This window comes from Salvelinus namaycush, chromosome 19, assembly GCF_016432855.1.
Source record: "Salvelinus namaycush isolate Seneca chromosome 19, SaNama_1.0, whole genome shotgun sequence".
NCBI classification, from domain to species: domain Eukaryota; kingdom Metazoa; phylum Chordata; class Actinopteri; order Salmoniformes; family Salmonidae; genus Salvelinus; species Salvelinus namaycush.
In genome coordinates, this window is record NC_052325.1 from 50,117,110 (window position 1) to 50,141,562 (window position 24,453).

Sequence of the window (24,453 nt, forward strand, 5' to 3'; positions counted from 1 at the left end):
AATATGAACTTTACCGAACAAAACATACATGTATTGTGTAACTTGAAGTCCTATGAGTGTCATCTGATGAAGATCATCAAAGGTTAGGGATTAATTTTATCTCTATTTCTGCTTTTTGTTACTCCTCTCAGTTTCACTGGCACTGCAGTTTCACTGGCTGTTGACCAGGTGGGACGCTACCGTCCCACGTACCCTAGCCATGTTTTAATGACATCTGAGTGAGAGTGACAAACAAAATCAATGGTGGCCCCCTGGAGGTCAGGGCCCTTGGGCAAATACCCTGCGTGCCCGGTCGGTATTCGACCATGATTATTACAAGTTTAGACAGCTGGCTAGACTACTTGCTTATGTCGCTTATGCCTGGAGCCGGCCACTACTCCAGGGGAAAAGAGGGGAATCATTATGAATTGTATCCTTACAAAAGTGATGTGGATCAAGGCACATGTTGGTAGCTTTTATTGTGTCCACAGCTCCCTCTGCTGGCTTGTACCATGCATTCAGCAGCATGGGATGGGGAGCTATGTGATTGTGAATAGAATAAATGCAAGCATGCATGCACACAGACAGGCATGCATACACACACACACACACACACACACACACACACACACACACACACACACACACACACAATGATATCCAATACTTTTTGGCCTACAATAACAACAATGGTAAAGTCACATTAATGATGTGTTGAGGGAAGGTGGGGGAGTGAGGATGTTACATGGTGCCTTCAGGGCCCGTATTTAAAAAGTGTTTCAGAGTTGAAGTGCTGATCTAGGATCAGGTCCCTCCCTGTCCGTATATTCTTATTCAGCATGATCTAAAAGGCAAACCTGATCCCATATCAGCACTCCTACTCTGAGACTCTTGTGAATACTGGCTCTGACTTGCTCCAGTGTGAAGATTCCCCTAGATACAGATCTAGGATCAGCTTCTCCAGTCCTAGTCCTAACCTTAACTATTAGTGGGGGAAATGCAAAACGGACCCAAGATCAGCCCTACACCACTTTGCCACTGAGATTGATTTACTAGGGGAGGACACTGCCCTCTGCTGGATTATCACATTCCCTTTCACACAATAATACACTACAAAATCTTAACCTGGCCTAACCCTTAGCCACACCATGCCAGACGCAGAATGTACACAAAATTCCATGGTTGCTAGATATTGTATGCATCATGTTCTAGGTATAGAGAATGATATATTCTGTTAAATATTTGTCTATTTATCTTCAATGGAAATTGCGGCGGAATTTAGAAAGTTTAACAAGCCTCCCTGGATCAGAACATTTGTCTGATGTATTCAACCCCCATCCCCAAGACATCCCTCTACTAGTCTACAGGAAATGATAAAAGACAGGGACAGATAGGCGCACACAGAGAACGGGAGCTTATCTTCCTCCTCGGAACTAGGGTGGCGTATGGTGATTGGATCTCTCCTCTGACAGAGAGCCAATGGCGAGAATCGCAGAGGTGAAACTCTATTACAACGCAGCATTGAAGTCAGCAAAGGGCTTCGGCACATGAATCCGATATTAATGTGTAATGATATCTAAAAAGCCTAATACTTTATCCTCGCTTATTCCTCCTTTAATTTCCTCTTTAAATATCCTCACTTTTAGAGATTAGCGTTTGACCCCTGTTCAGGACTATAGGCTGTTCTGATAGTAATAGCACATGCACATCCGTCTGTCTGAGCAGATTTGTTGAGATGGAGGCGGAGAGGCAGGGAGAATAAAATAACTTAGGTATATAGATCTACAGAGTAGTTAACCTTTATAAGACTGTGGGGCAAGTACATTTTTCCAGGTCTATACTGTATGGCCCTTATAAGAATGCCTCTCTGACATGCCTCTCTGACATGTACCATAAGGATTCAAGTCAGTTCTGTTCATATTTCTATCTGAAACATTCCACACTGTTTGCCTACTGAATGAGGCCAAGGCATTGGATTGACGTGTGACCACCTGACATTGATAATGCACTGATCGTCCATGTGATTGGAGCAAAACTACTACTCAGAAGCTTGAGGGCTGCATTTAAATGCAACTTCATTCGTAAGCATCAATAATGTCTCTTTCCACATTGAATTGAATACTGGTGTATCTATAAAGTAGGAGTAAACAAAATACAAGCAAATGCCAAATGATTACATCATAAAGAACATACATCCTATAATCGCAAATCGTTATTCCCTGAGGTTAGCACAGTTTTCAATTTAAGACCACCATTTTATGTTCCCAAATAAGTCACTCATATCTTTTTGCCTTACAGAACATATCATACAATATTAATCCAACCTAAACAATTTATATGATGAGTATTAATAATGAATCGCAGGCCTCTACGAAAGCTTGCTACAAAACACAAGCCGTCAGGGGGAGGCAAACCGATAAATCTCTATATCCATATTATCTCCGGAGGAGTAAAAGGAGCTGTGCTCTTTGCGAGATACAGAATGGGCAATTTATATATTTACCAACAGGGGATCCATATTGTATCTGTAGAGTAACAATGATTCAAAAGGAGAAAGATTTCAAAATGAAATATACATACTTCTTAAGTGAACCAATTTGGACTGCTGAAAACACGACACTTTGGACTGCCGAAATCATAAAGTGCATCATGTCTGTATTCATTAAACCAAAAGCGGTCCCACATTTTTTTTAAACGGGCAAATGAAGTTGTCTCTTGAGAGGGTATTTGGTGCAAACTCATGGACTACTCATTGAGGAAAATATATGAATTCTCATTGGTTAGTTTCATTACAATGATTAGATTGAAGTGGTGATTTATTCATGTAGAGGAAATAAATACTTGATCCTCTGGATCTTTCCACAGATTTGGTTTAAAAAACCCATTAACAATATAACGATGGAAAAAATAACTGAATAATATACATTTTGACTAACCAACTGAATAGAGCAGGCTCATTTTAGAGTACAGGAATGGATCTGCCATCAATTTGATAATACATTTTATGAGTACTACATCAATGCACAGACCATAGGGAAACAGCGCACCTCTGTCTCTGTATGTTTAGCCCATGGATCTGATGCTGTCTGGAGCAAAAGAGTATAGCATGTTGCCGCCGTAGCATTTGATTGATTGATGCCAGCAAGCATTTGGCCTCCCTTGATAAAAAATGATAAAATAATTAGCCAATCAGCATTGAGCTGAACTCAACTGTGGGTTGTCCTGGTGCAGCAAAACCAACCCAAACGAGGCCAGTTTGGATTTGGCTTCAGACCAATCAAATCACTTCCTAAGCAAAACATCATCTTCAGAAAAACTTATCTGCTTGTGTTGCAGTAGCTAGCTTGCTAAATTGGCCCATTCCTAAGCCATGGATGGAGACAGGGATTTAGACTTGTGGTTTTGACTAAAATCTCTGTACAGAGAGATCTAACCACTGGCCTGATACGATTGAAGTTCAATATGTAGCCTAGATCCCAGCAAGCACAGTGGATCTGGGCCGATTCCGGCTGAGAGTCGGGGCACTCGGCTGAGAGTCAGACTCGGCCAATGTCATGTCGGCCGAGTTTGGGCCGCCTTCCGAGTCTGGGCCGCCTTCGGCCCAGTCTTACTTACGGCTAGGATGTGGGGATTGAGCTCGGGCTGATTCCGGTGTGAGTTATGTGGCCCAAATGTATTACTTGGGGCTTGGGCCGATTTGATCTACTCTCTGACAGATGATTACATGGGCTGCTTTATATAATTAACATTTCATTATTTATTTTTCCATATTTTGTTCATTATTTCTGTAATCAAAAAATTCTTTACGTGAAATTCTTTAAGAGTCCTGTTTAAGTAATATTTTAGTATTTTGATACTTTGTGCAAGGCAATTGATAAGCAATAGAAACTTTGTGGATGGAGCCTCCCGAGTGGTCTAAGACACTGCAAACTTCGTTCCTACAGATGCTGGTTCAAGACCCGTGCCGGCCGCGACCGGGAGACCCATGAGGCGACGCACAATTGTCCCAGCGTTGTCTGAGTTAGAGGAGGGTTTGGCCGGCCGGGATGTCCTTGTCCCATCCCACGATTCAATGAGGGGAGCTAGTAGGCTCACATTAACTAGCTAGCTAGCTAACTTTCCTGGTACATTGCTGCCCATGCGAGGAAGTCAGCCAGCATCTTAGCCTGGTAGCCCATGACATCAAAAACTTAAAGTGTACTGTATAACAGAGCCATAGACCGAAAGAGAGGAAGATCACATTGGCGTTCAACTAGTCTACAAGTAGGGTGATTCCCAATTTGTTTTGTTTACTTATGCACACACATGCGTACACACACAGAGAAACCAGTACCATGGACAGCCACATGATATTTAGAGACATTGATTGGCCTAAATTGTTATTGGTATCTTTAAGTTTGTTTTCAGTGTATTAAACTAAGCATATATAGTATTGTTGATTTGATGATGTTTAAGTTGAAATCGCGGAGGCAGCTGGAATAGCAGAGGCAGTTCTCCTGTTGTCTTTGTGCTGACTTGCGATAACTCTGTGGTTTTAAATCAGTAGTTGTTTAGTAAATTGTCAAAAACATGAACTTGCTTGACCATTCTGCAGGTGATATAACTGTTTGTTACATGCAGTATTTGCTTTGTAGACTTCACTGGACACATGTTGCTCTCCGGTTTTGTGATGAAACAAACGTAAGTGTAGAATTTATTCCACCAGTGTGTGACTGCTGTCTTTTTGTTGTCATGGCCTTATTGTATGTCTCCGTGGCGTATGAACGAATGGGTTATAGAGCAAACTAGGCAATTAACTAAAGCCATGACATCATTTTCTGAAATTTTCCAAGCTGTTTAAAGGCACAGTCAACTTAGTGTATGCAAACTTCTGACCCACTGGAATTGTGATACAGTGAATTTTAAGTGAAATAATCTGTAAACAATTGTTGGAAAAATGACTTGTCATTCACAAAGTAGATGTAGTTGCTAACAAGAAATGTGTGGAGTGGTTGAAAAACAAGTTTTAATGACTCCAATCTAAGTGCATGTAAACTTCCGACTTCAACTGTACATATATCAGTAATGTAAGTACAACAGCATCATTGATATACACCGAGTGTACAAAACATGCTCTTTCCATGACATAGAATGACGAGGGGGGGGGTGATGATCCAGGTGAAAGCTATGATCCCTTATTGATGTCACTTGCTAAATCCACTTCAATCAGTGTAGATGAAGTTGAGGAGGACATAGTTAAAGAAGGATTTGTGAGACAATTGAGACATGGATTGTGTATGCGTGTGCCATTGAGGGTGAATGGGCAAGACACAAGATTTAAGTGCCTTTGGTAGTAGGTGCTAGGCACACCGGTTTGTGTAAAAAAACTGCAACACTGCTGGGTTTTTTTCATGCTCAATCGTTTCCCGTGTGTATCAAGAATGGTCCACCACATTGGAGTCAACATGGGAACACTGTGGAACACTTTCAAAACCTTGTAGAGTCCATGCCCAGACAAATTGAGGCTGATCTGAAAGCAAAAGGGGGTCAACTCAATATTAGGAAGGTGTTCGTAATGTTTTGTACTGTTTCACAATCTGTGCTGGCAAGGAAGTTTTAAGGTACAGTACTTTTGACATACAGTCTTTAAAAAATCCTGACTGAAACGTTTGGGAGCTTCAACATCCAAGGTTCCAGACAGAACATTTAGGGGAGGGGATCTCGTTCTCTCTCTCTCTCTCACGCACGCACCCACCCACCCACCCACACAAATAAACACACACAAACAGGGAAATTGTAAAACTGCTCATACGTAGAAACCCATCAGGAGCTGTAGGATTTAAAATCTCTTTTATACAAAAGATTCAGCAGAGGGGCTTAGCTAGCCATAAGAAGTTTTTTAGCAAACACTACATAATGTATGAATTGCTTAATTGCACTATGGGCCACCAGAACTACTTGCATCACATAAGTTTGACTGTGCGTATCATTCCTTGGAGCGCTTTGATGTAGGTTGGGGAGAGCCCATTCACTGTGCAGTAAGATGACTTGCTTTCATGTCATTTTGTGCCACTGTAAAGGGAGGATTAGTAGAGCTATGGGTGTGTCCCAAATTGCATCCTATTCCCTATATAGTGCACTGTTTTACCCTATTGGTCAAAAGTAGTGCACTAAATAGGGAATAGGGTGCCATTTTGGGCGTAGCCTATTTTTATACCCAGGTTTACTAAAGTTAATGTGTCAGCTCTTCAGAAAGCAGAAATGCACAGTTTGTGAGGTGACATACCGCATGATATGACATTCTGTGGAAAAAATTGTTCCCTCAAAAATCAAGACTCTACAAAATAAATATTTGGAAAATATAATCTAGACCAGGAATCACCATTTACGGTCCCGGAGGCTTGAAACAGCCTCAGAAATCACATTTAAAATTAAATTCCCAGTGCACAGGTCATTTGGAATACTTATTTTAAGAGAAAGTAATGCTATTTTAAGAATTTAGAACATTATAAGTCAATGTTCAGCCTCATTAGTTATTGTTATTATGCAGAGAAAAATAAACATGTTATGCCTATTCATTAATATCATAAGATGGCGCTGACGGAGATGGCAGCATCGCGACTAGCTCTTAGAAAACTTTGCCGTATTTCGTTTTTTATGTATACGACTTCCCTGGAGCAGATCCTTTGTTCACTCTCCCCAGAGCAATTGAACTTATTCCAGAGGCCGACCCAAAACATCGCCGGCGAGATGCACCTGCTAGTTCGACTTAGGAGTCGTGCACACCATCCACTGCTTCTGAGTATACTCGCTAATGTTCAGTCTTTGGATAACAAAGTTGATGAGCTTAGAGCAAGGATTTCTTTCCAGAGAGACATCGGGCCTGTAACATACTTTGTTTCACGGAAACATGGCTCTCTCGCGATACTCTGTCGGAGTCAGTAAAGCCAGCAGGATTCTCAGTACATCGCGCAGACAGGAATAAATATCTCTCCGGGAAGCAGGAGGGTGGAGGGGTGTGTTTCATGATTAATGACTCATGGTGTAATTCTAGGAACATACAGGAACTCAAGTCTTTTTGTTCACCCGACCTGGAATACCTCACAATTAAATGCCGACCATATTATCTCCCAAGAGAATTTTCCTCTGTCATCAACACGGCCGTTTACATCCCACCTGCATTTATTGTAGCTTGGGATTTTAACAAAGCAAATCTGAGGACTAGGCTGCTGAAGTTCTATCAACATATTGACTGTATTGCTCGCGCTGCTAAGACTCTCGACCATTGCTATTCAAACTTCCGGGATGCTTACAACGCCCTCCCCCGCCCTCCTTTCAACAAATCTGACCACGACTCCATCTTGCTCCTCCCGTCCTATAGGCAGAAACTCAAACAAAGTAACCGTGCATCGTACTATTCAACGCTGGTCGGAGCAATCGGAATCCACGCCTCAGGATTGTTTTGATCACGTGCACTGGGATATGTTTCAGGTAGCTTGCGAAAATAATCTAGACGCATACACTGATACGGTGACTGAGTTTATAAGGAAGTGTATAGGAGATGTAGTACCCACTGTGACTATTAAAACCTACCCTAACCAGAAACCATGGATAGATGGTAACATTCGCGCGAAACTGAAAGCGTGAACCATCGCATTTAACAATGGTAAGGTGACTGGTAATATGGCAGAATATAAACAGTGTAGTTATTCACTGCGCAAGGAAATCAAACAAGCTAAACGTCAGTATAAAGATAAAGTGGAGTCGCAATTCAACGGACACGAGACGTATGTGGCAGGGACTACAGACAATCAGACTACAAAAAGAAAACCAGCTATGTCGCCGAGGCGAAGTCTTGCTTCCGGACAGGCTAAACACATTCTTTGCATGTTTTGAGGATAACACAGTGCCACCGATGCAGACTGCTACCAAGAACTTTGGGCTCTTCCTCTCCGTGGCCGACGTGAGTAAAACATTTAAGTGTTAACCCTCGCATGGCTTCTGGCCCAGCCGCATCCTCAGAGCATAAGCAGACCAGCTGTCTAGTGTGTTTACGGGCATATTCAATCAATCACTACCCCAGTCTGCTCTCCCCACATGCTTCAAGATGGCCACCATTGTACCTGTACCCAAGAAGGCAAAGGTAACTGAACTTAATGACTATCGCCCAGTAGCACCCACCTCACTCACCACTCCTGTCATCATGAAGTGCTTTGAGAGACTAGTCAAGGATCACACACCTCCACCTTACCTGCCACCCTAGACCCACTTCAAATTGCTTACCACCCCAATAAATACACAGATGATGCAATCGCCATCACTCTGCACACTGCCGTATCCCATCTGGACAAGAGGAATACCCATGTAAGAATGCTGTTTATTGACTATAGCTCAGTATTCAACACCATAGTAGCCTCCAAGCTCATCATTAAGCTCGAGGCCCTGGATCTGAACCCCGCCCTGTGCCACAGGGTCCTGGACTTCCTGACGGGCCGCCCCCAGGTGGTGAATGTAGGAAACATCACCTCCACTCCACTGATTCTCAACACTGGGGCCCCACAAGGGTGTATGCTCAGCCCCCTCCTGTGCTCCCTGTTCACCCACGACTGCGTGGCCAAGCATGCCTCCAACTCAATTATCAAGTTTGCAGACACAATTAGTAGTAGGCGTGATTACCAATGATGATGAGACAGCCTACAGGGCTCTGGGAGTGTTGTGCCTGGAATACAACATCTCACTCAATGTCAACAAAACAAAGGAGATGATCGTGAATTTCAGGAAACAGCAGAGGGTGCACATCTACATAGACAGGACCGCAGTGGAGAAAGTGGAAAGCTTCAAGTTCCTTGGCGTACACATCATTGACAAACTGCAATGGACCACCCACACAGACTGTATGGTGAAGAAGGCGCAACAGAGCCTCTTCAACCTCAGGAGGCTAAATAAATGTGTCTTGTCACTAAAAACCCTCACAAACTTTTACAGATGCACAATTGAAAGCATCCTGTCGGGCTGTATCACCGCCTGGTACAGTAACTGCACAGCCTGCAACCGCAAGGTTCTCCAGAGGGTGGTGTGGTCTGCCCAACCATTGCCGGGGGCAAACTACCCGCCCTCCAGGACACCTACAGCACCCAATGTCACAGGAAGGCAACAAAGATCATCAAGAACATCAACCACACCGAGCCACTGCCTGTTCACCCCGCTATCTTCCAGAAAGCGAGGTCAGTACAGGTACATCAAAGCTGGGACTGAGAGACTGAAAAACGATCTCAAGGCCATCAGAATGTTAAACAGCCATCACTAGCACATTGGAGGCTGCTGTATATAGGCATAGCCAAGAAATCACTGGCCACTTTAAGAAATGGAACACTAGTCACTTTAATGTTTACATATCTGGCATTACTCATCTCATGTACTGTTTTCTATACTATTCTACGGCGTCTTATGTAAACATTATTAAGTGAATATCTTGCATTACTCATCTCATATGTATATACTGTATTCTATACTATTCTGCTGTATCTTAGTCCATTCCGCTCTGACATCGCTCGTCCATATGTATATAGTCTTAATTCATTCCTACTTAGATTTGTGTGTATTGGGTATATGTTGTGTAATTTGTTAGATATTGCTTGTAATAGGAGCACAAGCATTTCACCACACCCGCAATAACATCTGCTAATCACGTGTATGTGACCAATAAAATTTGATTTGATATTGTCAGTAATCTAAAGAGCAGGTCTTATGTTATTTCCCACTCAGGACGAAGAGGAGTAAGCAAACGTTCACAGCATCATATCACTCCCCGCTATGTCTGTTAAATAGAGTAGCCCAGTTACAGCAATGTATGCGATCTGGCTTATCAAATAGCACTTCCAAACAGGCTCTAGCATTCCTTGTTATCAGTAATGAACTACCATAAAACCGGTGCCGCTTCAAATTTGGTTGTTGTCAGCCCTTGGTGAAACTTATCTAGAGGCGATTGATATGGATGTGTTTTGCATAATTCTAAAGAGGTAATTTTCTCTCTTCTTAGATGCCCTTCGTTTGACCCCGTTAGGTTTTCTACTTTTGTGCAGTACCACAGAGAAGGATGAGAAGCTACACACACACACACACACACACACACACACACACACAAATACAGCTACACACACACACACACACACACACACACACACACACACACACACACACACACACACACACACACACACACACACACACACACACACACACACACACACAAATACAGCTAAGGTATTAGACTGATCCACTCAGATGTATATCTTGAACCTGGACATGTTTATGCCCGAGGAGCCAGGCTTTCTGCCTGGTCATCGCAGTCCTGTTTGTGTGTGTGTGTGTGTGTGAGTTACTGACCCATGATATTATTTACAAGTACCATCACTAACCACGTGAGAAAATCTATTTTTAAAGCCACAATCTGGAGTCTGTGTTCAAGCCCAACGGCAGCCCCGCCACTATCTGACGATATCCCAGATTGTCTATGATGTTGCACAGATCATATTCCAAAAATTGCAGAATCATTTTATTTTGTCCAAAACAAGACAAAGTCCACCCACCGCCAGTGCTCCAAACTCGAACACCGTAATTCAATCAGTTGTTTATGAAGGATAACTGCCCCACAGGTTTAAGCATAATGTTTATGCTGTATTAGGTGAGGTTTTGTGTCCATATGACAACATCTCAAATACAGTGCTGTGAGAAAGTATTTTCCCCCTTCCTGATTTCAATTTTCTTTGCACATTTGTGACACTTAAATGTTTCAGATCACCAAACATATTTAAATATTACACAAAGATAACCCAAATAAACACAAAATGCAGTTTTTAAGTGATGATTTTATTTATTAAGAGAAAAAAGCTATCCGAACCTTCATGGCCCTATGTGAAAAAGTAATTGCCCCCTAAACCTAATAACTGGTTGTACCACCCTCAGCAGCAACAACTGCAATCAAGCGTTTGCGATAACTGGCAATGAGTCTTTCACATCGCTGTGGAGGAATTTTGGCCCACTCTTCTTTGCAGAATTGTTTTAATTCAGCCACATTGGAGGGTTTTCAAGCATGAACCGCCTTTTTAAGGTCACGCCACAGCATCTCAATCGGATTCAAGTCCGGACTTTCACTAGGCCACTCCAAAACATTCATTTAGTTTTTTCTAAGCCATTCAGAGGTGGACTTTCTGGTGTGTTTTGGATCATTGTCCTGCCGCAGAACCAAAGTGCGCCTCAGCTTGAGTTCATGAACTGATGGCCGGACATACTCGGCCATGCTCTCTATTTTTTGGTAGAGAGCAGAATTCATGGTTCCATCAATCACAGCAAGTCGTCCAGGTCCTGAAGCAGCAAAGTAGCCCCAGACATCACACTAGCACCGCCATCACTACCACCACCACTACCACCACCATATTTGACTGTTGGTATGATGTTCTTTTTCTGAAATGCTGTGTTACTTTTACGCCAGATGTAACGGGACGCACACCTTCCAAAAAGTTCAACTTTGTCTTGTCAGTCCACAGAATATTTCCCCAAAAGTCTTGGGGGTCATCAAGATGTTTTTTGCCAAAAGTGAGACGAGCCTTTGTTATTTTTGGTCAGCAGTGGTTTTCGCCTTGGAACTCTGCCATGGATGCCATTTTTGCCCAGTCTCTTTCTTATGGTTGAGTCATGAACACTGACCTTAACTGAGGCAAGTGATGCCTGCTAGTTCTTTAGATGCTGTTGTGGGTTCTTTTTTGACCTCTTGGATGAGTCGTCGCTGCGCTCTTGGGGTAATTTTGGTAGGCCGGCCACTCCTGGGAAGGTTCACCACTGTTCCAAATGTTCTCCATTTGTAGATAATGGCTCTCACCGTGGTTCGCTGGAGTTCCAAAGCTATTGAAATGGCTTTGTAACCCTTTCCAGACTGATAGATGTAAATTACTTTGTTTCTCATCTGTTCCTGAATGTCGTTGGATCGCGGCATGATGCCTTGCTTTTTGAGATATTTTGGCCTACTTCACTTTGTCAGACAGGTTCTATTTAAGTGATTTCTTGATTCAACAGGTCTGGCAGTAATCAGGACTGGTTGTGGCTAGTGAAATTGAACTCAGCTTTCCAAAAAATTTGATTAACCACAGTAAATTCATGATTTAACAAGGGGGGGGGGGCAATTACTTTGTCACATAGGGCTATGAAGGTTCGGATAGCCTTTTTCCCTTAATAAATAAAATGATCACTTAACTGCATGTTGTGTTTACTTGGGTTATCTTTGTGTAATATTAAAATAATTTTGATCTGAAACATTTAAGTGTGACAAATATGCAAAAAAATAAGAAATCAGAAAGGGGGCAAACACTTTTTCACAGCACTGTACATCTTAAACATTCAGGGTGAAATGGCAGTGTGGTTTCCAATTGATTAAGACCCTTAACACATTGGTTCAACATCAGTGAAGAGCTGTTTTATTTTTAATTCTATATAAAGTCCCGTAGAATATGTATTTATTGGTCTATTGTAACGGACACTTTATTGGTCCACTTGTAACGGACACGGGCTTTTCGCTGTCACAGTACCAACCCCTAACACACCACACACACTAACTGTCTGGGAGCAACACAGGGTCAGCCAGATAGCATTGCCCTTGTAGCAGTTTAGGGACTCAAGGCCGCAATGGCATTAGGTGATGGCCCCTGAGAAATTGATTCCAGTGTAATGTGTTTGTAAACTTGAAGATCTGCATCAGTTACCCAACTAATGCCAAGGCCAGAGTTATTCAAATATTACCCTATGAGGTCCGGAGCCGGGTGGTTTTTCATTCTACCTAAAAATTAAATGCACCACCTGGTCTAAATCAGTCCCTGATTAGAGTGGAAGAATGAAAAAAAGCAGTGGAACTGGCTTTGAGGTCCAGATTTGAATATGAGGGGCCTAGGCTTCAGCTCAGCAGGCTAGGTCAATGGGACTACTCATGAAGGTGTCCTGACTGGTTATAAAAAATTGCTATGAATACCTAATGTATATCCCCTTCATGTAAAATGTATTACATGTACAGTTGAAGTCGGAAGTTCGCATACACCTTAGAAAAATACATTTAAACTCAGTTTTTCACAACTGACATTTAATCCTAGACAAAAATTCCCTGTCTTAGGTCAGTTAGGATCACCACTTTATTTTAAGAATGTGAAATGTCAGAATAATAGTAGAGAGCTTTTATTTCTTTCATCACATTCCCAGTGGGTCAGACGTTTACATACACTCAATTAGTATTTGGTAGCATTGCCTTTAAATTGTTTAACATGGGTCAAACATTTCGGTTAGCCTTCCACAAGCTTCCCACAATAAGTTGGGTGAATTTTGGCCCATTCCTCCTGACAGAGCTGGTGTAACTGAGTCAGGTTTGTAGGCCTCCTTGCTCACACACGCTTTTTCAGTTCTGCCCACAATAGGATTGAGGTCAGGGCTTTGTGATGGCCACTCCAATACCTTGACTTTGTTGTCCTTGAGCCATTTTGCCACAACTTTGGAAGCATGCTTGGGGTCATTGCCCATTTGGAAGACCCATTTGCGACAAAGCTTTAACTTCCTGACTGATGTCTTGAGATGTTGCTTCAATATATCCACATAATTTTCCGACCTCATGATGCCATCTATTTTGTGAAGGGCATCAGTCCCTCCTGCAGCAAAGCACCCCACAACATGATGCTGCCACCCCCGTGCTTCACGGTTGGGATGGTGTTCTTTGGCCATTATGGCCAAAAAGTTATATTTTTGTTTCATCAGACCAGAGGACATTTCTCCAAAAAGTACGCTCTTTGTCCCCATGTGCAGTTGCAAACCATAGTCGGGCTTTTTTATGGCGGTTTTGGAGCAGTGGCTTCTTCCTTGCTGAGCGGCCTTTCAGGTTATGTCGATATAGGACTCATTTTGCTGTGGATATAGATACTTTTGTACTTGTTTCCTCCAGAATCTTCACAAGGTCCTTTGCTGTTGTTCTGGGATTGATATGCACTTTTCGCACCAAAGTACGCTCATCTCTAGGAGACAGAGCGCGTCTCCTTCCTGAGCGGTATGGCGGCTGCATGGTCCCATGGTGTTTATACTTGCATATTATTGTTTGTACAGATGAACGTGGTACCTTCAGGCGTTTGGAAATTGCTCCCAAGGATGAACCAGACTTGAGGTCTACAATTTTTTTTCAGAGGTTTTGGCTGATTGATTGCCCCTCAAAGTGGAGGGAATATCCCTCCCTCTCGGTCTCTATCTCTCTTTCACTCACTCACGCTCTTTCCCTTTCTAAATCTCTCATAATCACACGTGCATACAGAAGCATAAATATTTCCTCACTAATTAGGGTGTCAAGGTGGACCTGACAATATGACAGATATAAAATGGTGTAAATCGGTGAACTGATAAATTCTAACAAACATTAACAAGGCCTTTCTCTCACTGACCATTTTACATAATTTTTTAACATAACCATGAAAATACTGTTGAAGTCTAAGCACGATCAACTCAACAACAAAAGCGGTATTAGTCATTTGAATATGCAGGTAAAATAAAATAAGATTGGTGGGGGAGAGGAAGGGTAATATTCTGAATCGTTTAGCAGCGTTTGACATGCTCACACCTTCAAGAGGCAACGCAGATCCCCTCCTCATGAAGCAGTGACATTAAAGCACTTTGATGATTTGGAGACTTTAATGTCTTAATCCCACAGAAAAAAAAACCTATTTCAGAAAATTCAAAGGCATTTCCCCAGACTTGAATATCACCCAAACCACCCCCTCTTCCTCCCCCACACACATTCTTGTCCCCCTCCAGAGAAGAATAGATAGTGCTTCGTTTCTGCTTTACCTAGGCTGCTAAGCTTTTCAAGAAATAAGGGGAGGGGGAGGGCATCATGATGTCACAGGCTGCGGTACTCTCTGAGAGATTGTGAAAGCGAATTAGCCGATGGATCAAACTCCAAACTTGGAGGGAGAAATCGTACCACGCTAAGTAATATGCTACTTAGATTTGCCTGCGGGAAACAGATTGCGACTCAACTTGGTGATGAGCTCTTTAAAATGTCAAAATAGAGGAGCAGTTCTTAATTGCGCACCACTTGATGCCTCGAGGAGTTCTGCCGTTGTAAGGAGGCCAATGTGTCAGTCTCGAAAAGCCAGAAAAAAATAACAAAAACATCCTGGTATCTGTCAACCAATAACAGAAGCAGGATTTTGGTCCAGGCCTGCACTTCATCTCAATGGTCTAAGGTAGCTTCCTTTCCTTGTTTCCTTTCCTTCTTCCTCTCATTAAACAACTGATGAGGTGACAGCAGACACCCCTGTTGGCTCTCAGCATATTACCCTATTTTACCCTCACCGGTCCATGTGTCTGATCAGTTCAGATGAAGGAAAGGAGACGAGGAGAGGAGGTAGCATTAGTGGAGATACCCACATGATCTGCTAAGTATTAGCACAGACACAGTTTCAGCATTGCATTATATGAATAATAGATAGTAAGAAGAGGGTAATAGCATTTCATTCATAATGTGAAGTGGGTGGGGGGGTAGAGAAAGGGATGAAACGAAGGGCTAGTTTTAAGGTGGAGAATGTTTTCCTAGTATTGCAAAGTAGCGTGTTATACCTAGAATACAGTGAAGTTGTTTTGGTTCACATTGAAATAATTTTGTTGACTACATTTATCTGAAACATAAATTATTGCAGAGCTAGAGGGTATTCTATTTTGTTCTTACCTAAAAACCTGGTTACCAGTTTTGATTAAATCGGGCCAAGGGGTCTTTAACTTTTAGTGATTCATGAATTAGCGCAGAGACTAGGGAAGGTGGGATAATGTGAATAATGGGATTTGAAGCTCATTTAGGTTTCTGCGGGCGACACAATAGACACAGAGTCCCTGTACACTGCAAAGAGCAGAGAGGGAAGTGTTTCTCAGTCTTCCTACAGCCGTCCGCTCTTTTCTACATCTGCTTATGCACACTCGGCAGCGTGTTTGCTGACTTAGCGGGCTCTGCGGATGCCTTGGGAGCTGAAAAACCAACAGCTCAGGGAAAGTATGTCAGGCAAGCCGAAGGGGCACATCCTCCATCCTCTCTCAAAGGGGTGAGAAGGATCCAAACCCAGCTCTAAGAGTACTACACCTGGTATTTCAAGTTCAAACTTGGTTAGGCAGTGGGTACCCTAAGGCAGTAGTGCTTTAGCCCCAAAAAATGTAATAATGATGCCCCAGTGGCAGCCTACACCTTTTTCCTTCCCACCCTACGTCCCCCCCCCAACTGTGGCCAATCTGTCCGGCAGGCATGTCACTGTGCTGTCGTCTGTGGCTGTGCCAACAAGTCGAAGGGGTAATCCAACACAGCCCAACTACCATGGAGAAGAGCTTACGTTATGATTCAATAACTCTTACACAAGCTGAAGATCATCCCCAGTCCAAACAGTATCAAACAAATGGTGTACCATGTATGTCGAACGTGTGGCAATGTTCTCATGATGTTATGATTTAATGCTAGAGTGTGCAGGCTTTCTAGAGATGCTTTGAAGGGAATTCAACACAGACCAAACAGCAGACCAAAACTGTGATCACATTGTTTTTGCCACACACTTCTTACAGTCATATCATGGCAGGCATATCATGGCAGGCATATCATGGGGAATGCTCTTTAAAGTAGTTCAAGAAAACTGGACAAAGTAAGATTCAGAGAATAATCCATAGCCTTCCCCATTTCGGGAACATTATTTAACCCTAGAAATATCTGCTGTGTTGCTGAGCCACTGGCACCCTGCAGAAGTGGAGATGACATGACCCCGCAGGGAGAGGCGTGAGTTGTGTGTCAGGCTCTGCTGCGTCACACATACTGTCGGGGGGGGTTAATGACCTGTATCACCGAGTCATAACCACGTGACCTGGTGACACACTCTCACACCCCTGTGGCAGGAGGAGGAGGCGCAATAGGAGAGTCCGACCGATGTGCTTGCCTCACACAGTCAACCATTGCTGCTACGCTACTGGGGTGGATTATGTCTATATAAAGCCTCTGCACCACATGAATCACTGTGCTATGCACTGATCCCCCCACAAGCTATGAGACAACAGGTCTGCCTTCTGCGGCCTGTCTCCATCTTTTCCCATTTCCTAAACTCCGCTCCCCTCAATGAAGACAGAATGAAAGAGCGAGATTGAGACAGAGAGGGGGGGAAAAGAGTCGATGTTAATCATCCGAGTGCCGTGGCTTAGCCTAAGAGGCTTGAATAATCAGCGGTTAAGCTGTCAGCCCTTGCGCTCGCACCTATCGTGCTCTACAAACTCCTGGGTTGCTTTTAATCAAGCAAAAACGCTGAGAGTGTGTGGGCTAAGTGCGGGCTAAGAGACAGGGCTCAAGCATATCCCTTACATTTTTCTTGACATTACCAGATAGCATTTCTGTATAAGCTGCAGACATGTCTCTTTGCAAGAGCACACAGTGTTACAGTACAGTAGGTATTTGGCTTTTGAGGGCAGTATTGAAAGCAGAACCACAAAGTGTGACCAGCTTAGGTCAATGACCACTTTAAACTCCAGTTTGCTCTGGCTTTTGGGACCTAGGGTCCTACTGAATTAAAACCAGCATCCGTGGGTGTCAGGGATATGGTGAAACAATATTGTTCTCACCGTGCAAGGAAATGTGTTCTCCTTTTATTCTCAACATTAATCTGTAGAATCATTGGGTTAAAAAAGCACAAGCAGAGTGTTGAACTCCTGCATACCAGTTTTGATTGAACAGCGCTCCTGGTTGTAATGGAATCACAGCATCCCTCCCATGCCACCAACCATACTTTGATCAACAAAGCCAGGCCTGTTCCTAGCTAACAATAATATTTCCACGTTACATCCCACTAGGGTATTGCTCCGAACCACCTATGTATTAACGGGTATAAAAATAGCTTTTTGACATTGTGGGAGCGTGCCTATTCACGACCTAACTGCACCACCCAGAGCGACGTTAACACAGGCAGCGGGAGGCAAAGCGCCAAGCTCCACCCATATCTCGCTCTCTCTCCGGGCTCTTCAGCCTCTCATTGATCTCACGGCCCATTGCCGGCTTAAATTACATTGCCGAGACAAAAGGCCCCTGATTTCACAGGTCATAATTCTCTCCTATAGCCTCAACTTTGAAAAGGTACAGTGTTCAGTTTCAGCCCCCTCCAACATTGCATTTGCTTATGAGTTATGACACGGGCTGAACGTCTTTAAGTTACAACCCAGCGCAGTGGGGGAGGCCTGTTTACCAATCAGGGCTGAGATGAAGGAGAGAGGGAGAGAAACAAGGGACACAAAGCAGTGTCCCGCCATAGCTGTGGCGTAGTGCATCTATGTCCATAGGACATCAAAAGGGCGTTAAGGCGTTAGAATTCTAGGATTCTAATCTACAATATGTTGTTCGGGAATAATGTATTGACCACGGACATGCTCTGAACAATGCACCTATACCGCAGCAATATCATAGCCTACAGCTCATAGGCCTATAAAGGTTCAAACGAGGTGTGATTATTGCAGAAAAAAAGGTGTACGCTAAATCCTCAAATTATATTTAAGAGAAAGATCAAATCAGAAAATGTCAACATAGCTCAAATCATTCGGAACATGGAACTGATGAATGCCTAAAACAATCCTTTTTTGTCAGACGGCACTGTTTTAAAGACAACAACAAAGAGTGTTCATGACAACAGAACCCAGATCTGACCAGAGTAGATGCTACCGGTACCGTATGTGTCTGCTTTGTGCTCTCCCCATCCCTTCTGACATACATGGGGACACTGGCCAGTGAATGTCGGTGCCCTTTTCACGCTGTGCCACTGCTGCCGAGGCAACTCCCAAGCCAGGACAGTGTGAGATCCGGAACAGGCAGAAGGAGCCAAAGCACAAAGGGACCAGCTGCTTTGAGAGCACGGCTCAAGACAAGAAGAGGGCTCTTCAAAGAGAATAGACTCAATGTTATTATTGTACTGTATTATTGCTTCATTTCTGACAATGCAACTGTTTGGTAGTGGTGGAACTACTTTAGAGATACTACAGTATATGTAACACATTATTTTCAAGTGGTGTTATATTTGAGTCCCCAAAATGTTGATAACACTACATAAGCTATCATTTATTATGGTGTGGCACAACAAGAAGGGAGGGATCATACCTGCTTATAAAGAATAATAGTGCATTACTATGGGTTTAAGTAAAGTGTTAGCAACATTTCCACTTCACTTTTGATACCGTGAAATAGTACCTATGATGTATATAAACCCTGGATTGCTGATGCTATGAAGCCACCGGTCGGCCATATTGGCACTCCCCAGTAGGAGCAGTCCTGCCTAGGAATGCATTGAATTATACAGTGTTTGAATTAAATGTTTCAAGGACAAAAGTATATTCATCTCTAAAAATGATACTTCAAAGAACATTTTTAAATCTTTTTATTTATTTAAAATGTTTATGTTCATCTCACACATAATTTAAAGTTTGCATTAAGGTGTCTGAAATAGAGTAAATATGGCAAAAACGAATGTATATATTATTAAATGCCTTTATATGCATAAAAAATATATACTGTATATGATGGTGAGGGACTGCCAAGATTGAGGCACGGTGTGTGCATGGCTTCAACATAGCGCCCCCTATTAGTCATCTAGTGTATATATAAATTATTGAATAGTACCCACTAGCATGGTGATGAAAGAACATAAAACTGATGTGGAACACTAGTCACTTTAATAACGTTTACATACTGCTTTACTCATCTCATATGCACAGTTGAAGTCGGAAGTTTACACACGCTTAGTTTGGAGTCATTAAAACTCGTTTTTCAACCACTCCACAAATTTCTTGTTAACAAACTATAGTTTTGGCAAGTCGGTTAGGACATCTACGTTGTACATGACACAAGTAATTTTTCCAACAATTGTTTACAGAAAGATTATTTCACTTATAATTCACTGCATCACAATTCCAGTGGGTCAGAAGATTACATACACTAAGCTGACTGTGACTTTAAACAGCTTGGAAAATTCCAGAAAATGATGTCATGGCTTTAGAAGCTTCTGATAGGCTAATTGACATCATTTGAGTCAATTGGAGGTGTACCTGTGGATGTATTTCAAGGCCTACTCAGTGCCTCTTTGCTTGACATCATGGGAAAATCAAAATAAATCAGCCAAGACCTCAGAAAAACAATTGTAGACCTCCATAAGTCTGGTTCATCCTTGGGAGCAATTTCCAAACGCCTGAAGGTACCACGTTCATCTGTACAAACAATAGTACGCAAGTATAAACACCATGGGACCAGGCAGCCATCATAACGCTCAGGAAGGAGACGCGTTCTGTCGCCTAGAGAGGAACGTACGATGGTGCGAAAAGTGCAAATCAATCCCAGAACAACAGCAAAAGACCTTGTGAAGATGCTGGAGGAAACAGGTACAAAAGTATCTATATCTACAGTAAAACGAGTCCTATATCGACATAGCCTGAAAGGCCGCTCATCAAGGAAGAAGTCACTGCTCCAAAACCGCCATAAAAAAAGCCAGACTACGGTTTGGAACTACACATGGGGACAAAGATCTTACTTTTTGAAGAAATGTCCTCTGGTCTGATGAAACAAAAATAGAACTGTTTGGCCATAATGACCATCGTTATGTTTGGAGGAAAAAGGGGGAGGCTTGCAAGCCGAGGAACACCATCCCAACCGTGAAGCACGGGGGTGGCAGCATCATGTTGTGGGGGTGCTTTGCTGCAGGAGGGACTGGTGCACTTCACAAAACAGATGGCATCATGAGGCAGGGAAATTATGTGGATATGTTGAAGCAACATCTCAAGACATCAGTCAGGAAGTTAAAGCTTGGATGCACATGGGCCTTCCAAATGGATAATGACCCCAAGCATACTTCCAAAGTTTTGGCAAAATGGCTTAAGGACAACAAAGTCAAGGTATTGGAGTGGCCATCACAAAGCCCTGACCTCAATCCCATAGAAAATGTGCGGGCAGAACTGAAAAAGCGTGTGCGAGCAAGGAGGCCGACAAACCTGATTCAGTTACACCAGCTCTGTCAGGAGGAATGGCCCAAAATTCACCCAACTTATTGTGGGAAGCTTGTGGAAGGCTACACAAAACGTTTGACCCAAGTTAAACAATTTAAAGGAAATGCTACCAAATACTAATTAAGTGTATGTAAACTTCTGACCCACTGGGAATGTGATGAAAGAAATAAAAGCTGAAATTATCATTATTATTCTGACATTTCACATTCTTAAAATAAAGTGGTGATCGTAACTGACCTAAGACAGGGAATTTTTACTAGGATTAAATGTCAGGAATTGTGAAAAACTGAGTTTAAATATATTTGGCTAAGGTGTATGTAAACTTCCGACATCAACTCTATATACTGTATTCTCTTCTGCTGTATTTTATTCAATGCCTCTCTGACATTGCGCAATCTAATATTTATATATTTCTTAATTACATTCTTTAACTTTTAGATTTGTTTGTATTGTTGTGAATTATTAGATACTACTGCACTGTTGGAACTAGGAACAAAAGCATTTCACTACACCTGCAATAACATCTGCTAAATATGTGTATGTGACCAATAAAATGTGATATATATTTAACCTTTATTTAACTAGGCAAGTCATTTAAGAACAAATTCTTATTTGCAAAGATGGCCTCCACGGCCAAACCCAGACGACGCTGGGCCAATTGTGGGACTCCCAATCACGGCCGGTTGTGATACAGCCTAGATTTTAACCAGGGTGTCTGTCGTGATGCCTCTAGCACTGAGATGCAGTGCCTTAGATCGCTGCGCCACACAAAAGGCCCCAAAGCCTCTTTTAAGTTTCAAATTTTGACTATTGTTCCCCTTAAATTAATGATAGATGCCCATTGGTTCTTGAATAATATAACGTAGAAGTGCCTTATAATCTGATCTTGGGTGTTTCTGATTGGATAAGACAGTTGAACTAAGATTATGGCGGCTTGGATTGCAATTGGCATGATAGTTTTAAGCATTTTGATTAGAGTTTGCTTACAATACTAACAGCCTTTGATCGTGGGTGTTTCTGATTGGATAAGACAATTGTACTAAAAGGCTGTTAGTATTGTAAACAAACTCTATTCAAAATGCTTAAACATATCATGCCAATTGCAATCCTAACCTCCATAACTCTGTCAAGGAATATGACACTAGTTACAAAATTAATATGGTCTTATTTGAACTTTAAACTCTGACATGACATACTAGTGTTGTGTCTCAGAGAGTCCAACACACCACCACTCCTTATAAAGAGAAGAGAAGAGAAGAGAAGAGAGAGAGAGAGAGAGAGAGAGAGAGAAAGAGGAGAAGCCAGGCACCCGTGAAACAAGTCAGTAATCAACGTCCATCCATGTCTGAGGAAATCGGGCCACTTATTCCTAACCTTAAACATTTGACATTTCTGCCATATTGCGGACACCTATTCAAGTGGGAAAGAAAAAAAATCAAAAGCTTAGCAGAAATTTTGAGAGCCACTTTCACTTGATCCTGCCTTCGGCACAGAGCCAGCTCGGCTTCATAGGGATATCGGTGTAAAGGAAGACACCTGTTCTTCTCTCTGAAAAATCCACACAGCTAATCTGCGCCTCATCACTTCTCACTGACACTCAACTTCAAAAACAGCTATATGCAACTGCAATCATTTGACACAGAGTTAACTGCATGTTTCTCTCAGGCGAAATGAACAAATGTTGTTTGAAGTAGAAAGGACAAAAGTCATTGTTGTCTCAAGGGGCCCTCACAGTACTTTCACAGTCCATTGTAATTGTACAGAACACACCAGAACAATCTCAGCAAGGGCTGTTACCTCCCAAGAGGGTTGCTCTCTCTTGAAGGTCCCATACTCCCAGCCGGCTTTAGCACAGATGCATTTTTCAGAGCAAATTAAAAAATCATTATCACAAACATAAAGGTCACCCTTCACACAGGGGAAGCCCCTTTGAAATAGCCGAGCATCAGAAGCTAGAGTTAAATTTGTTGAAACCCTCCGGGGGCCCAGTTGTATTGACATCTAAAAATCACTTTAGTATCGCACGACATCCCCTTCCTGGCAAACCACAGGATGTGTGGAGTCTGTGTGGAGGACAAAGAAGCTTTTTTCTTTCGTTCTTCTTCTGCTGTTGCCAGAAATGCTTTACGGAGCATGCTAACGTCGGAACTGCTTGCTGGAGAAAGATAGATTGCTCGATTCAATCAAGAGAGTAGCGAAACGTTGTAAAGTCATTACCGTTTGTGCAATGTCATGTGTTCTGGTTTCTGGTGGACCTGCGTATTCTCCATTTGGGGAAGTAGCTAGCGCATGCTGACACTGACATCTATAAATAGTTATTGCAAACAACAGTAAATAGTGTAAATCAATTAAGGATGCAACCAAAATATGGTGCGCTGTTACAGACCGGAACAGCTTGAGTTATACCCAGAACAGTTTGAGTAGGAGAGCTAATTTCCTTCTCTCTGTGTTAGTTTCCGCTCGAACCCTGAGGGCCCGAGATTGTAAAGGCAGATGGGAAAGATGAAGATATATGACTGTGGAGAAAAGGTAAGATCTCTGTGTGATATCAGTTGGAGGGAGAAAAGACTGTGACCTCCCAGGTTTAATCTCCCTTTACCTTCCACTTTCAAAACATGCCTAATTCTGAGGGGAACTGCTGGAGGGAGAACTTGAAACCTAGAAAGACAGTGAAAGAGAGAGAGAGAGGGGGAAAGAGAGAGGGAGTAAGGAAGAGAGAGAGAGAGAGATCCAAAGGGGGAAGGAAAAAGGGGGAGATAAGGAGAGTCGCAGCAGTATGAGCATCTTACCTGCTCAGTTGACAAAGCGGGTCGGAGAAGTGAGGAGAGTCAAAGGGGTGATGGGAGAAGGGTCCTGGGGAGGTCCAGGGTCTATCCGACTGGAGGCAGGGTGGTCCGGGAGGGAGGAAGAACGGAGTGACAGGGATCAGGGAGACGGGGAGGCTAGAGGGGGAAAAGAAACACTGCTCGCCTCACTCTCTCTTTTTATCTCTTTCCCTCTCCAACACACACACTCCCAGACACACACACACGCGCGCACGTTCAGAGGCAGACACCAATACCTGCAGTCACTCAAACAATGAGAGAAAGGAGTACTCGCATTCACACGCTCTACCACAGAAGAAGGAAAGGGAGAGCTACCCTCCCACTCTCTCCTAGGAGCCAATAGCGAGCAGCCAATAGACACCCCTGGCAGCAAATCAGAAACCAGGCAGCCAGTGCCGTGCCCCAGCCAATAAGTGCAATTGCTCATATCCAATTGGAATTATTACTAAGGGAGCAGTGTGAAGGAAGCTTCCCTCTGAAGGACAGACAAACCAGTGCACTTAGCCATTAAGTGTGATTTAAGACGGCAACAGACATTAGAGTAATTAGATTTTGAGGCACTTAACCCAGCACAATAACACTGCATGCTCCACTGCAG

General features: G+C 42.8%; 1 protein-coding gene across 3 annotated transcripts in view; it reads right to left on the reverse strand.

Annotated features, from left to right (window-relative positions):
- The window catches only part of pcbp3 (poly(rC) binding protein 3), a 155,499-nt gene extending 131,361 nt beyond the window's left edge, over positions 1–24,138 (reverse strand). For all 3 annotated transcript variants that reach the window (XM_039015109.1, XM_039015108.1, XM_039015106.1), the window contains exon 1: positions 23,820–24,138. The gene's annotated coding sequence lies outside the window, so the exon portion shown is untranslated. The remainder of the gene's footprint in view (positions 1–23,819) is intronic.
- Positions 24,139–24,453: the final 315 nt, after the last annotated feature.